This window comes from Nicotiana tabacum, chromosome 7 (assembly GCF_000715075.1).
Source record: "Nicotiana tabacum cultivar K326 chromosome 7, ASM71507v2, whole genome shotgun sequence".
Classification (NCBI taxonomy): Eukaryota; Viridiplantae; Streptophyta; class Magnoliopsida; order Solanales; family Solanaceae; genus Nicotiana; species Nicotiana tabacum.
The window spans coordinates 76,052,787-76,070,745 of record NC_134086.1 but is presented as its reverse complement, the minus strand read 5'-3'; positions in this window follow the sequence as shown (position 1 = coordinate 76,070,745).

Genomic DNA, 17,959 nt, shown 5'->3' with positions numbered 1-17,959 from the left:
AACAGAGCTTAAATTCTCAAAACGGTCGGCTGGGTCGATACATCCTCCCCCTCTTAAAAACAACGTTCGTCCATGAATGTGCCAAGATTTGCTTCGAAGTCTTCAAGTCACTGAATGCACACTTCCAACATACACCCACGGGTGATCCCACATCACCTCAATCCACATAAACCTGACGACATCATCTCAACTGAAATTTAGCCTTTCTAACAATACCAATAAGCCTTAGGGTTAGAATTCTCACCTCCATCCATTTCTAAGGACCCGATGCTAAATCCATATCCGATATCAGCCTCAACCTATTACTTCAATTAATGTCGAAACCCATAGGGTAAAACCACACAACATGACACATCACACATAAGCCCACAATAACATTTCTGATAACAATATCGCCTAAAATCAAATTCAGCACCGTCCATAAGGCTCATATTCAATAGGAGCCCATTTCAAACCTCCATAACATTAGCGATGATACAATGACCACGAAAGCCACATAACTAAACACTCGAAGCACCAAATCTCAACTAATACCAACGGGCACACACCCCACAAGCTAAAACTCAAGAAGCACAGAACAAAAATGACTGAATATGGAAAGGGAAACACATAAGAGAACTAACAAACAAGCCCAACAAGCACAAATTTTTCAATCAATACTAATTTACAAAAACAATCTAACAAGAAAGAACTAAAGCATATAAAAGAATCACAAGGATCTTATACTAATATAACTTCCACCGCGGTACACAACCCGATCTCAACACATCAAATCACATGAAATCACGAGGGTCTTGCCTCAACTCTGAATCTCAAGTGTGGAACACATCAAATTAGCTGGAAACTCTCACTAGATCAATTCCATCACAATTTACACCAAGTACTGGCTCCCACACCGTTGGAGAATAAACATCATGGATCATATACAAAATACTCATATATCATATCAAGCCTACTAAAAAAGGACAACAGGAATTTACTAATAGTCTCACAACTCACAACAATGAATAAAATAGACGATCGACACAGGCTGTCACTCATAAATCCTCCCAACATGGTAATCACATAAACAGGGTGCTAATCATGAAACGCACCCATAAGTGGAGCAACAAATAGGGGAACTCACCCCAATAAGTAGAATTGTAATAACCTACGGATGGTGCTCCTCTATAACAAACTAAATCATAATGGAATGACATTCAGAAGGCGTAGCGTCCTTAAGCCAACTATATGAAACACATCAACAAACCGAGCCTCCTCCTCTTTAGCTCCTTCTACTCGCCTAAATACCTCGCTGTAACACATCGACCCGATGTCTGAGACAATCTCTCAGCATATGGATAGTATCTCCACACTCAAAGTAACCTCTCAGCTGATGAGGCTATAGGAACTGTGTGGTACAGGTACCCCGTGACCCATGAATACCTGAGTTACTATGCAAAGCCTGAAGCACAAACTGAACTAGCTGACCCACAAAACCTCTACCATGTCGCACCCTACCTCCAAAATAAGGACCGACAAATCTCCCCGGTCTACGAGACCTCCTCGCCTCCTCAAACTCTCTCTCTCGTGATCTCGCCTCACCTCTCTCTCCTCCTTCTCTCAAGCGATCATGTCCTCCACCCTCCTAGAAATACTCACGTTCTGCTGATATGAAATATCTATCTCTAACTCCCAAGCCATGCTAGTCCTAATGTTGGGATGGAGTCCCTTAATAAATCGGCGAACCCTCTATCGAACAGTAGAAATAAAGGTCAGTGCATGTCTAGCAAAATAACTAAATCTAACGGCGTACTCTGATACTGACATAGAGCCCTGGTGCAGCTGCTCAAACTCTGCGTGCCATGCACCCTAAAGGGACTGAGGTACGAACTCTCTCAAGAACATCTCTGAAAATTGAACCCATGTAAGTGAAGCTGCATCGGTCGGCTACCCAACTCATGCGTTCGCCACCACTGATAAGCCGCTCCGACAAGCTAGAACGTAGTAAAATCAACCTAACTCGTCTCTGCAATACCCATAGTGTTGATAATGCGATGGCACTCCTCTGTGAAACCCATTGTGCTCTCTTAATCCAACCCGCTGAATGTAGGAGGGTCACATTTTCTTGAACCTTGCAAATCTAAGTTGTTCTCCCTTGGATTCTGCTACCCTGACCATGGGCTGAACTGGGACCACAAATTATGTCGCCATGACACCTAGGACCTGACTAGTGGAAAGTCACTACTCTGAGTGTGGTCTAGTTGTGGCACATACTCCTCATTAGAACCTACCCCGTGAGCAGCGCCGTTGATAACTGTAGCTCGTGTCCTCACCGTTGGTGAGAGAATGGAGTGATAAAAGTTCAAACTCCAGGATCAATAAGCTCGCACGATAGGAATGAAAGAAGTGAGATTGTCCTATTAGTTTCGTATCGTCTCGAAGATAAGTACAGATGAATTTGTACCGATCCACAAGACTCTACTAAACTCGCTTATGACTCGTAGCACCTATGAACCTAAAGCTCTGATACGAACCTATCACGACCCAATTTTTTCTCCATTGGGTTTCGTGATGGCACCTAGTCTTAAGGACTAGTTAAGCCTACTAAAATGTGAAATAACAACAATAACTAATAACAACTAGAATTCCTCTGAGATGAATCCTTTATACAATGAACAACTTCCCAAAACCCGGTAGTACAAGTCATAATCTCTATAGAGTTTCGCTATAACTTCTCAATATGGAATTAAGTACAACAATGTGAATATAAAATAGGAAGGTGACTCCGAAGCCTGCAAATTCAGCAATAGGTCTACCTTGAGTGTCCTCGGCAAGAATCCGCACAGCTACTAACGAACAATACTTGGATCTGCACAAAAAATTATGCAGAAGTGTAGTATGAGCACACCACAGTAGTGCTCAGTAAGTATCAAGACTAACATTGGTGGATTAGTGACGAGGACATAGTCAAGACACCTATTAGTCTAATAAGTAGAACAAGCATAAGTAAAGAAAATAACCGAACATGAAATCTATATAAAGACTAAGCTATACTTCTACCAATACATAAACTACAATAAGGAAAGGAAACAACAAGTAATAGGGGAAAACTATAATAAAGCACATAAAAGTGAACAAATAATGCAACCCAAACTTGAAATCACAAGTACAGTAAGGGCATGTCATAACTCAGCAACTACGGCAGCCCTCGCCTTGCGTCTTAACCAGCAAGCATCAATCAAATAATCAAACTCTTATCAAGTGATAAAAATTGGTTTGAAATGTACTTCCTCCAAGTAAGCGTCCTTTTCAAAAGAGTTTCTTTCAAAATAATGCTTTCATATATAATCGTTTCCAAAAAGAGAATCCTCCGAATATAAGTCACCCATGTGACACCTTATCTCATACTCATACAATACGGGTCTCAATACCTGAACCCTAACACTTGGCATCATGTGCCCTCATCACCCCTCCAAATCATACTGACAACTCACGTGCCCAAAGAGTCATCCTCACATGGAAGGAAAATAAACAAGGGGGTGTGTCTATACTCAAAAATCTCAAAGAGCCTCCTACCCGATAAGGATGATTAACCATGTGTATCCTTGTGCAAGTGTTCTAACATAGTTCGCACAAAATAGTAAGTATAAGGAATGGAACGGACATTACCCATAATGTTTACACAGAGATGGAATCAATGAAAACATCAGCTCAGAACACAATAATTTTAACAGGGGATCTCCCAGGATATCGTCCTGTAGTCCAAAACATAATTATGTGTGCTAGGGATCTCTTGGTATCCCGAGGATATCTTGGTACCCTCAATATATATACTAGGGATCTCTTGGTATCCCGAAGTTCCCTTGGTATCCTCAATATATGTTCTTGCTCAATATATGTGCTGGGGATCTCTTGGTATCCTCAATATATGTACTAGGGATCTCTTGGTATCCCGAGGATCTCTTGGTATCCTCAATATACGTGTTGGGGATCTCTTGGTATCCCGCACTTCAACTCAAATCGTAAATGTGTATAGGGGATTCTCTCGAGTACAGTCCCATAGTCCCAAAAGTAAATACGCAGCTCAACCAATAGAAATAACAGTCACAGCATAACAGAAAGCTCATACATCACCACGATACATATAACAATAGCAAAAATGACAATAATACAAGGTAAGACAAGTAATCAACTTAAGGACTGTAAATCACAAGGACATGGTAGAACCAGCTCACAAGGAATAACCACAGAAAAGAATGATGACATAAAGGGAACAGTTTAACACGGGAGAGCTAACGTATAGCGACGATCCCCCAATATACAAGTCAATAACAAGGAAATCAACGCGAGTCAAGTAGTCCCAAATAAGGGGCAAGTCAACAAGTATATAGATTATCTAACTCCTTTTTAAGGTTGGACAAATTCCGAGGATATTCGACAATTCAATTAGGGAGAGATGATCTTTAGTTTCACTTAAGACAAAACAAAGTTTCATGAAGGATGCTAATGGTTCTCACATAAGACAAACAGCTACGAAAAGATAGCGTGACAATAGGAGAGGCGAAATTCTTTAATTAAATCAAATAGGAGTCAGTTAAGCAATAAGAGTGAATCATGAAGCAATTATTTTCAAACAAGCATGTAGATGTGAAACTAGTAATTAGTAAATGCAGTCATGTCAAGGACACATTCATACACAGTGAATATAAGGATCTAATTAGTCTAAAAGACCAATTTTTCACAGATAAGTCCGAGGACGCACCTGTCACCTCGTGTACACAACTACCTCAAAAACAAAAAACCAACACTCTAAGATGCACTTCTCGGGTGAAAAGACCTATGGACGACTCACTTCTAACCAAATTAACTTCAAAGCACAAATAAAACACATAAGAGACTATTCTGGATCATAAAGTCTTAATCATGATAAAAAAATTCTAAAAATCGGTCCAAAAGTCGACCCCCGGGCCGGCACCTCGGAACCCGACAAATTTTACAAAAACTGAATATTCATTCTGATACGAGTTAAATACTACAAAATTTATCAAATTCTGATATCATTTGGTCCCTTAAATCCCGATTTTTCATTTTAGAATCTTTCTTCGAAACCAACTCTTTCCCCAACCCAAAACACAATTTAAATGATAAAAATAAAGACAAATTCATGGAATATATATAATGATAGTTGAATAACACTTACCCAATCCTCATTGGCATCTGACTCTGCCTCTAGCGACACCTTCTCAAGGCAGAGTCGTTGATAACTGCAGCTCGTGTCCTCACCGTCGGTGAGAGAATGGAATGATAAAAGTTCAAACTCCGGGATCAATAAACTCGCACAATAGGAATAAAAGAGGTGATATTGTACTATTAGTTCCGTAACCTCTCGAAGATAAGTACAGACGTCTCCGTACAGATCCGCAAGACTCTACTAAACTCACTTATGACTCGTAGCACCTATGAACCTAGAGCTCTGATACCAATCGGTCATGACCCATTTTTCCCTCCGTTGGGTTTCGTGATGGCACCTAGTCTTAAGGACTAGGTAAGCCTACTAAAATGCGAAAAAATCAATAACTAATAACAGCTAGAATTCCTCTGAGATGAATCCTTTATACAATGAACAACTTCCCAAAACCCGACAATACAAGTCATAAGCTCTACAGAGTTTCGCTACATCTTCTAAACAAACCGTATGGAAATAAGTACAAAAATGTGAATATAAAATAGGAAGGTTACTCCGAAGCCTGCGAACACAGCAGCAGGACTACCTTGAGTCTCCTCGGCAAGAATTTGCACAAATAATAGCTAACAATACCTGGATCTTCACAAAAAAAATGTGCAGAAGTGTAGTATGAGCATACCATAGTGGTGCCCAGTAAGTATCAAAACTAACCTTGGTGGAGTAGTGACGAGGAACAGTCAAGACACCTACTTATCTAATAAGCAGAACAAGCATAAGTATAGAAAAGAACCGAACATCATATCTACATAAAGAAAAAAATGATATTTTTAACAATACAGAAACTACAATCAGGAAAGGAAACAACAAGTAATAGTTGAAAACCATAATAAAGCTCATAAAAGATAACAAAAAATGCAACCCAAACTCGAAATCACAAGTACAGCAAGGCAAGTCATAACGCAGCAACTACGGCAGCCCTCACCTTGTGTCTTAACCAGCAAGCATCAATCAAATAATCAAACTCTTTTAAAGTGATAAAAATTGGTTTGAAATGTACTTCATTCAAGCAAGTGTCCTTTTCAAAAGAGTTTCTTTCAAAATAATGCTTTCAAATATATTTTTTTCCAAAATGAGAATCCTCCTAATATAAGTCACCCTGTGACACCTCATTTCATAATCATACAATACGGGTCTCAATACCTGAACCCTAACACTTGGCATCCTGTGCCCTCATCACCCCTCATAATCATACTAACAACTCACATGCCCAAATAGTCGTCCTTATATGGAAGGGAAATAAACAAGGGGGTGCGTCGATACTCAGAAATCTCAAAGAGCCTCCTACTCGATAAAGGTGATCAACTACGTGTATATTTGTGCAAGTGTACTAACATAGTTCGCACCAACTAGTAAGTATAAGGAATGGAACGAACAACACCCATAATGTTTACACAAGGATAGCATCAATGAAAACATCAGCTCATAACATAATGATTTTAACAAGGGATCTCCAGGATATCGTCGCGTAGTCCCAAACATAAATATGTGTGCTAGGGATCTCTTGGTATCCCGAGGATCTCTTGGTACCCTCAATATATGTACTAGGGATCTCTTGGTGTCCCGAGGATCTCTTGGTATCCTCAATATATGTGCTGGAGATCTCTTGCTATCCCGATGATCTCTTGGTATCCTCAATATATGTACTAGGGATCTCTTGGTATCCTCAATATATGTGCTGGGGATCTCTTGGTATCCCGAGGATCACTTGGTATCCTCAATATATGTGCTAGGGATCTCTTGGTATCCCGACCCAAAAATATGAACAATATACGTGCTGAGGATATCTTGGGATACCGCACGACAACCAAAATCAATATATGTACAGGGGAATCTCCCAAGTACAGTCCCGTAGTCCCAAAAGATTCGCATCTCAACCAACAAAAATAATAGTCATAGCACAACAGAAATGTCGTACATCACCACGATACATATAACAACAACAAATGGGTCCGCCTCACCAATATACTCAGCCTCAACCCCTACCCCAAATCTATCCCCGAGCTCCACATAATCCACCCCAGTGTTATCCTCCGAACAACGTTCGGTCATCTGTCCAACCACTGGGTCACTCCTTATGGTGAGCGCCAGCACCGCATAATGCACTTTTGCCTTCACAAAATTTCCAAGCATCTAACAACCCTAGAAAACTAGGGCATTGAGTGTAAAAAAGGCAAAGAAATAGTTTTACGCCAATCGGAGAATACTACACAGGCCTGTTTGAAAAGTTAAAACATTTTAACCGGATTGAGCTGCTCCTCGGCTATACTTTGGACCCATATGCAAAATGTTTTGATCCTACTATACGGTGCATGTACCATTCTAATGTCCAAGGGCATAGCATTGAAGATTGTCGTGCTTTGAAAAGGGAAATAGAAAGAATGATTCAAGAAAGGATAATTGTGATCCAGGACAATGACACCTAGAATATCGTGCAGAATCCTTTACCTGCACATGATGATGCACACTTTGTGGGAATGATGCAAGGTGACATGGAGTATGAGAATCATATTGGGAACTTGATAACTGAAGTTAATGATATTGAAATTTGTAATGGTCTTGGTAATATTGATGTGGAACTCAGTGGCTACGATGTCGAGCTTGGTAATTTGAAAGACGCTCCTTTCTTGGTTAGACAGGGAGGAGTTCTGGTGGTTTATTTTATTGTCAATTCTCTTGTCCAGGTTATTTCAAGATTGTAATCCGGATATTGTCTTGTGACTCAAACCCTTCTATCCTTTTATTTTGCCTAGTTCATTTAGTCATAGTACCCCTTTAAGTGTTATTTAAATTTTTCCAGGGTTGTAAACCAAATGTATTTTGATTGTTTTGTTGTTCAAACCCTTTCACCGTTTGTCTAATGCAATTTCTATTTTTTGTTATTTCTAGTCATTTTTCATTTATTTCTCATTTCCTTTATAGTTCTTTTCCTGCTGACTCTAGTGACGTGACATGCACGCGTAATTCTCAACCTGGTCAAAAGTTAGTTTATTCATGAAGCAATGAAACAATTTTGAAGATGACAAGGACACTTGTGGGAAATAAGTACAGATTTTGACATTTTGAGATCATTTGAAGCCAAACTGTGTGAAACTGGGGCAGATAGTTTGGGAAGTTAATAGGACGATAAAAATTTGTTACAGGAGAGTGCATCCCAAATAATTTGAAGCAAGCAATTTTGAGTTCAATTGCACCTCAATTTATAAAATAAAGTCAAGAAAGTTTGCTCCGAATTGACGGAGAATAACCATTGTGAAGATGGAATAACCCAACAAGAGTTTTGTATGTGACAAGGCACTAAAGAAAAGTGGAAGGCATATTAGTGATATCAATGCCGGAGCTGCAAAAGAAATATTGTGCATGATCTTCCTTTTTCATTTTCAAGTTGCATGTGTTAAACTTAGCATTTTTAGGGATTGGGAGGCCTTCTTTCAGCTACCCAAACACTTTATACCATTCGGTACCCCTTTTGAGCCTAATTTTCTGGACCTCCCCTCTTTTGGAATCAAGTTAGAGTCATACAAAAAAAAGGGTTCATATACACATAGGTTTGTTTTAGAAAGTTTATTCCAAAAGAAAAATTCAAAAAAAAGGAAAAAATGGAGATAAACAAAAAAAGAGGGAAAAAAAATAGTAACAAAAAGTATTCTTGTGAACTACGTTTGACCTGATTCTTGTCACCACAAGATACGTAGGCAGCCTTACGGTTCGGTCGCACCAAATAAAATATTTCATAATCCCACAAAGTCGAGAGTGGGACAGTCTTTCTTAGAAATTCCATCTAAAAAAAGAAAAAAAAGAATCAAATTCCCTTGTTTTAGAAATTGGGGCAAAGTTTTTATAATGGATTCCAAAAGTTGTACATAAAGTAACCTTGTTGTCTTAGTTATTTTGAGCCTTTATGATATCCCTTCTTTCTAACTATGTCCAAAAGCCACATTACAGTCCAAAAGACCTCCCAGATAATCTTTGAGAGTGTCAAGTCAGACATGCCAGGAGCATATGTTATTTCTATCGTGGTTAATGCATTGTCACCCATAAAATTAGAGGAAATAAGAAGAAAAGAAAAAAATGAGAGAGTCTTATCGGGGAAAACCTTCACAGGCACAATAAAGCGAATGGGAGTTGAGAGAAAGAAAAAATGAGAGAGGCTTGATGGTGAAAACCCTTCGGGCACTACAAGTCGAATAAGGATCGTGAATCAAATAGTATAATCGAAGCATTGAAGCCCAATTTCACGGTAATGAGGTACAACAAGAGTTGAATATTAGACTTTTTGACAGATTAGGCCACTTAATCCAAAGGTTCTTATCATGGTCATTAGAGTTGGTATCCACAACTAATAGGTTTCTACTTTGTATTTTTCTTTTTAGGTATCATCTCTTTCCATTGTCCCTTACTCTGTTCCCTTTGTTTTGTTTACTTCCTCTTCTTCAGTATGTTCGGTCAGAACAAGTGAAAAATGACTTCAAAAGCTTCTACCAGCTTTCCAATTGCACAAAACGGAATCTGGCTAGCACATCAAAGTGGCATAAGTCAGGAAAGAATAGTATGCGTACTGAGTTGGTAACAATCAATGTGCTTTGGGAGTCATGTGTAATGCAAAGGTTCTGTAAATGTCAATTCATGAGAAAAATGCAACAGATAGAGCATATTGGGCTCGAATGGATCGGAGGTGTTTTCTGTGATAAGGGTTGAAAGAAAATGGTTAGTCGATAACATGAAAGGTCTTCCAAGTTTAAATCAAATTTATCATTGCAAGTGTAGAAGCAGCCGCCTTCAAGGTCAAGGCCACAAACTAACCACAATGTTTTAAACTCACAAGTTTTTTTTTCTTAAACAGGGATGAAAGCTATGTTCATATCAAAGCTTGGAAGCTTGAATTTTTCAGGTGTAATGCCGCAATTTTGCTTACACAAAGGCTATTGAGAAGATCACACATCACCCCTAGGATAAACACTTCCTAGTTTGAGTCTTTCAAGTTATATTTTGTTTTAGGAGACGCACTTCCTAGTTTTGGGTCATTTAAGCTTATTCCTAGGAGACACACTTCCTAGTTTGGAGTCTTTGAAGTTTCACCCCTAGGAGACGCACTTCCTAGTCTGGGTCTTTCAGGTTATATTTTGTTTTTGGAGACGCACTTCCTAAATTGAGATTTTACCCCTAGGAGACGCACTTCCTAGTTTTGGGTCATTTAAGTTCATTCCTAGGAGACACACTTCCTAGTTTGAGTCATTCATGTTTCACCCCTAGGAGACGCACTTCCTAGTATGGGTTTTTCGGGATATACTTTTAGGAGACACACTTCCTAATTGAGATTTCACCCCTAGGAGATACACTTCCTAATTTGAGTCATTGTAGTTCCACCCCTAGGAGACGCACTTCTTAGTCTGGGTCTTTCAGGATATACATTTAGGAGACGCACTTCCTACATTGAGATTTTACCCCTAGGAGACACACTTCCTAGTTTTGGGTCATTTAAGTTCTTTCCTAGGAGATGCACTTCCTAGTTTGAGTAATTGAAGTTTCACCCATAGGAGACGCACTTCCTAGTATAGGTTTTTCAAGTTATATATAATTTTAAGAGACGCGCTTCCTAAATTGAGTTTTATCCCTCGGATACGCACTTCCTAGTTGGGTCATTTATGTTCATTCCTAGGAGACACACTTCCTAGTTTGAGTCATTAAAGTTTCACCCTAGGAGAAGCACTTCCTAGTTTGGGTCTTTCAAGTTATATTTTTTTTTAGGAGACGCACTTCCTGAACGGAGATTTAACCCCTAGGAGTCGCACTTCCTAGTTTGGGTCATATAAGTTTGAGTTACTAAGGTTTTACCCCTAGGAGATGCACTTCCTAGTTTGATTCATTCAAGTTTTATCCCTAGGAGACTCACTTCTTAGTTTGAGTCATTCGAGTTTTATCCTTAAGGTGATACACTTCCTGGTTTGGTTCATTCAAATTTCATCCCTAGGAGACGTACTTCCTAGTTTGAGTCATTTGAGTTCATCCCTAGAAGCTGCGCATCCTAGTGGGGTCATTAGTTTACTCTCATCATTGCATCAATAGCATAAGTGGTTTACAGTTTTGCTAGTAACTCACAAATCTTCCTGGCGCAAAATGGGGCCAAAAATTTTGTTTGTTTTGTTGTTTTAATTGCAGGCACCCACCTGAAGATCAAGGGAAGTCATTTCAAAATTTTTTTTAGAATTATTTCAAGTTTCAAGTCAGTAGCAGGCGCCCACCTGGAGGACAAGAGAAGTTATTTCAGAATTCAATTCAAGTTAAAAGTAGCAGAAGCTCACAGCAAGAATTCGAGTCAACAATCCGAGATGACCAACAGAAGCTGTCTCAATCCAGAAAAAAAGAGAAAAAAAAAAGAAGTGAATCCAAATGCAAGCAGAGAAAAGATGTGGACTGCTCAAGACATGACTGAAGTCACGAGCACTACATGTCCGGTCTTGATCCGAAAAAGCTGAAGAAGATTTAACTAGCACCTGCAGCTAGTAAGCGTCAAGGTTCATGTCTAAAGTCTGCATGAAGAACCATTCAAGACTCAAGATCAAGCTTCAGAAGATTTATAGATAGGAATCTTGTAACTCATAGCTAATATACTTGGTTAGTATTTTTTTGCTTTTTATTTTGATCTAATAACAGGAGCGCGGACCGGAACCTCGATGGAACGGTAACCTCACTCAGCTCTCCATCTTTATAGACAAGGATATGTAGGCAGCTCAGACACCAGGGCTCGATTACACACTACTCTCTTTTAGTTTTTGGTCTCTCTAAATAAGGGTCGGGTGAAGAAACATGTCTCGTCGTTCTTCGTCTGAAAACTCTTCGTGTTTCCAATCAAAGAGGGCAGATGTAGATATGTAATTTTGGACCCTCGCGAAAATTTTACATGTTTTAGCATTTAAATATTTTGTTTAGGTTGACTATCACTATTTTAAATAGTTTTGACTCTTTTACGTTATTTTATCACAAAAATAAAAATCACAAAAAAAAAAATTCATCTTTAGTTTAAAGTCAATTAATATATTTATATTTATAGTATTATAACATTTGAAAATACAAAAATTAGTTTCACTTTTAGCATTTAGTTTTATATTAGTTTAATTTAATTAAGAGTGATTTTTTACACTTTACAGATACATTGTACTATTTGGTTTTCTTAGCCTAAATTCAAACCCAAAAGACATGGTCCAACCCAATTTCCTAAATCCAAGCCCATTTACTCATTCCCCTCTTATATCCTAATTGAAAATAACCCTAATTTCCTTAACCTAAGGCAGCCATTTAGCACCCTTCTTCTTCAACTAAAAAAAACAAAAACCCTAGGAGCTGAACCTAACATCCCTTGACCAAGAAGTTGCCGCCTCCCACCATCCTCCATAGCAGCTCCCACCATCACCCCAACGAGCAGACTAACACCACCAACACATACAAGATACAACCACTGGACCACCCCAAAACTCCCTAGTCGCCGCTAGACAGAGAAGCAGTGAACACCACAGCCATCCATCGTTGCTTCTGCTTCTTCCCATTAACAAAGCTCGCCGGAAACTAGCACCCAACGACCACCCCCATTCGCACACCCCACCATCTTCTTCAACCCACAGCCTCATTTCGTCTTGAACTCGCCAAAATTGGTCACCAATGAGTGGTGACGCTGCAAGCAATAGAACCAACGACTACCATACTTAAACACTCACCGCTGCAAACACAGATCTAAAAAATAAAATAATGAAAAACAAAAAAAGGGGCAGAATCTCATTGTTTACTATTCATTTCGAAAAATACCAGTGAAACAATAGTTCACTGTTCTTGTCGGAGCTTTCCGGTGCCGTTTCAAGTTTGTGTCCGCGGTTAGTCACATTTTTTAGTTCAAAATAGTGAAACAATCAATTCGCCAACTATATTGAGGTCCAATTCTTTTATCCTCTACTTGTTTTATTCAATCTTCGTGTTAATGGTTTGTTTGGTGATATGATTCTGTTGTTTGTGTAATTGTTCTCCATAGTTTTGAGTTTGTTCGCTTAGTTATCTGCTCATGTTTACTCAAATTTGTTATAGTTGAACATGATTTTATCACAGTATAGAAATTAGGTTGCTGGGTAAAAACTAAAAGAAAATTTAGGTTCAATATAATAATATTGTTTTTTATTCTTGTTTTAGTTACTTTTCGCTAGAAATATTCTTAGGCCGGCCACACGTGGGTAGGCAAACTTTTAGGTGTGTAAATGAATCAACGTGACTATGGGTACGGTTCCCGTGGCATGGTCACGATACGTAATCTCCAAGTTGAGTGTGCAATCCATGTGACATAAACATGTTGTAAGTCGCGGGTGCATTTCATGTGACACGATTTGCAATGTTTACCAAAATGACAAGTGTACGACAATCGTGACTTGTTCCAAAAAATAATTCTATAAACATTAAAAGCGGCTACAAAGTTAAAAATGCACGTAGGTTTGAATGTGTAATAAATCAGATAATTAGGCCAATTATTAATAGTTCAACGACCGTGTTAAAACCACGGAACCTGGGAATGCCTAACACCTTCTCCCGGGTTAACAAAATTCCTTACCCGGATTTCTGTGTTTCGCGGACTGTAAAATAGATTCAAACTTCCTCGATTCGGGATTTTAGATCGGTGACTTGGGACACCATAAATTATCCCAAGTTGCGACTCTGAATTTGAATATAAATAATCCCGTTTCGGTTATTGTCACTTTAATTAGAAAAACTCCCTATCCATCGCGGGAAAAAGGAGGTGTGACAACCGTAGTTGTCGTGTCTGGCCGTAGCCTTTTAGTCCCTGAGTGAGGTAGCCTCGACGTTTATATCTAGGGTATGCCTTTTTTGGGGACTTACAAGTTCGAATATATAGCCTTGACTTTAAGATCGGGATTATGTTCTTTGTAAGATCTTATAAATTTGAACACGCCTTACTTAAGGTCATACAGATTCTTTACTTGGCAGAATTATAATTCATTCCTTGCATGGGATATTACAAATTTGGTATTGCCTTATGGAGGTCTTAGAAGCTCGAGGTTGCCTGCTTGGAGTCTTATGGCCTCGATTTTTTGATAGCTCGATGGGGTGACAGTCCGCGACAGTCCCCGAGACATCGAAAGTTTTTGGCTTTGGAGTCGTTCTTTGTAAACTTGATGTTGCCTAATTGAGGGCTTATGAACTCCATGTTTCTATACTATAGGTCTTACGGCTTTGAGTTATTGATGTCAGTTCCCGAGTGTTCGGGAAATTTCTGGCCCTGGGCCGTTTCTTGTAAAAACAGCAAACTTCTTTGAAGCACGAAGCGTTTTGATGGTAAAAGATACTCCTTTGGTAAAAGCGTTTTGGTTTTAAAAGAAACTCCTTTGATTACATGGTACACACATACATGTTTTTGTCGTCAAGGGTTTGATCATTCTATGTGGATATGGTTCATTTGACCGTTTGGCCCGATACATCATTTTTCTATCGACACCCATTTTGGCTCATCTTGATTTCCCCGGGGAGGTGATTTCCCTGTGGGATGCCCCCCCAGTATTCGAGATTGATTGAAGAGAAGTCTTGAATACTTGTTAAGTTCTCCTTAGGTAGCATATAGATGTTGCCTCGTTAAAAACCTTGCAGGTAAAACCCTTTTTGGGATAAAATCCGATCGAAGGAAAAGAGTGCAATGCATGCTTTAAAACCTAAGGTCTTCAAGCTGGAAGGTGCTTCGATTTTTCTAACCGGACACCTTCACACAAGTTAGTGTAAGACATAAATAAAAGGGGAGACGGTTATACCTTAGTAGTGATGGCACTCGAGCCTCGATATGTTTCAACTGCTCGCTTTGGGGATGCGGTACGGTCCTTTGGTTATTCACTCGGGTACAACCGAGAATGTAGCTTGTGATTGCTGCTTTGTTTTTTGCTTATCCTTTAGCTCCTTCGATGTTGAAGGTTTCGATGGTGGTGCCATATCGTGCACCACAAACATCTCTCTTGCTGCATACTGCTCCCCGTGTACCATTTTTATTCCATCCGTTATTGGAAACTTCATCATTTGATGAAGGGTTGATGGTACTGATCTCATGCACTGTAGACATGGCCTTTCGAGCAAAGCATTGTATCTCATGTCTCCTTCGATGACATGAAACTTGACATTTGGGTTGTGCCGGCGACATTGACTGGGAGGGTGATCTCCACTTTCGTTGTCTGGCTCGCCATATTGAATCCGTTGATAACTCAAGAGGCGAGCATGATCTGGTCGAGTAGTTCGAGCTGCTCCACCACCCTTGACCTGATAATGTTGGCCGACCTACCTGGATCCACAAGTACACGTTTAATTTGAAAATTATTCAAAGAAAATAAATTACTAATGTATCATTATGAGGATGAGATAGGGCCTCGATGTCCTCTTCGCTGAATTTGAGAGCGTCCTCGGGTATGTAATCTCGAGTTCGCTTTTCCATGGTAATGGATATTTTTTTTTATTTGACAATGGGTTCATCTGGGATGCATATTCCTTCAACGATCATATGGATGACATGTCGTGGCTCTCATTCCTGAAATTGATTTGGGCTCGTTCGCTGAGGATCTCTTGAAGGTTCCCTTTGTTGATTAATCGAGCTACTTTTTCTCGGATCTATCTGCAATCTTCGGTCCAATGACCGTGTGTGCCATGAAATTTCCATACCAGGTTAGGGTTCCTTTGCGACAGATCTGATAGTATGTGTTTTGGCCACCTGGTGTTTTTGATTTTACCTATGGCTGATACGATGTCTGAAGCATCAATGTTGAAGTTGTACTCGGATAGTCGGGGTGCCTCTGTCGGTCCTGTGTGTCTATCAAATCTGGCTCTACTCATGAGTCCCTGAGGATTCTGACCTCGATCTGTCCTTCGGTTGCTTTGGGGTATATTATGCCTTGGGGCGTTTCTTCGATCTTTAGTGTACGGTTGGTACCTTTCCTTGTTTTGGTTTTGATTCCTTTGCCAGGAGCCTACTAGGATATATCGAGCTTCGTTCATTAAAACCTTAGGTGAAGGCCTGCACTGCCCAGTTATCAGATATTGGTAGTAATTCCATTCACTCCATTTGAAAGCGAGATACGAATTCCCGTAGCATCTTGTTTTCTCTCTGTTTCATTTTGAAGATGTCGGATTTCCTTGTAGCGACCTTAATGGCACCAGCATGTGCCTTTATAAAAGAATCTGCCAGCATGTCAAATGAGTCTATCGAATTCAGGGATAGGTTGTGATACCACATCATGGCCCCTTATGAAAGTGTTTCTCCGAATTTCTTTAATAAGACGGATTCAATCTCGTCGTCCTTTAAGTCATTTCCCTTTACAATACAATTGTATGTAGTGATGTGCTCGTTGGGGTCCGAGGTTCCGTTGTACTTCGGGAGATCGGGCATTCTGAATTTTTTCGGGATGGGCTTTGGTGCAGCACTTGATGGGAATGGCTTTTGTAAGAATTTCTTTGAATCTACACCTTTCAGAATCAGGGGTGCGCCCGAGATCTTATCGACCCTTGAATTGTAGGTCTCCAACATTCTGTCATTAGCTTCTATCTTATTTCGCTGGATTCAATCCTCTTTGTGAGGTCTTCGAGCATCTTCATAATAGCGGGGTCGGCTGACCCATTATTTCTCGATCTTTCCGATACATGTTCGACTTGAGGAGACTTTTTTTGGTGCTGCTGTGCTTGGAGTTTTTTGGTGGCTTTGCAGTTAAGCAATCGCCAGTTATTGTTCATGCAATATCTCAAAACTGACGTGAAGGCTACATTTCGTTCCTCCAAAGTTAGGGTTCTCTAAGCTTCTTGTCGGATTTCATGGTGTGTATTCTCGTTAGTATGGGAGGTTATATTGACGTGTTGGGCGTTACATGAACCCACATTCATGGGGATTGGTTCTGGTGCATCCTCAGGGTTTCGTAATGGTATACCGGCACGTGGAACAGCTAAACCATTCTCTCCACGACCCTCAGGACCATTGTTTTCAGGTGCATTCACTGAGTTAGACATTTTGACCTGAAATCAAAGATACTTGGACAAGAAAAAGTGTGAAGAATAACTTGTGTTTTCAGTAAACCAGCACCAAAACAATCACTATTATTCTTAGCCCCGTGGTGAGTGCCAAACTGTTTACCTTGAAAATGATAATTAAAATTGAATTTGATTTTGTGGTTTTAAAAATACGTGATTTATTATAATGCTAGTTGTTTAGCGATAGATGCTAACTGTGAGTCAAGAAAATGAGATAAGAGCTTGAGGATAGTATGCTATGCAAACCGAATGGCCGTGAATCGGGGTCTCGAGCTGGCCTACGCTGGGCCTCGATGTTGAGCTAAAGTGATCGACTGGGGCTGATCGATGTAGGATAAACAGTTCCAAGGGCCTTAATAATGGCTCTTTATGATCTATGATAAATAATAAATGAGGAACAATCAATGAAACATAATAAATGTAAGCAATAAATCAAAGGAAAGACAATGGAGAATGTTTAAGTTAGAGAACAGATAATGTTCTTGTTCTTGTATTCAATATCATGTATCTTACAAAATGATAAGGGTCCCTTTATATAGGAGAGGGAATCCCAACATAGTACAAGTACATTTATTACAAAGATACGCGACTGTTACAACCAATTAATGTCAAGGTACGGACTTGGAATATTCTTGTAGGCCTGGTCAGCTCTAACTACGCACCTTGGTAATTTCCCGCTTATCCATGATA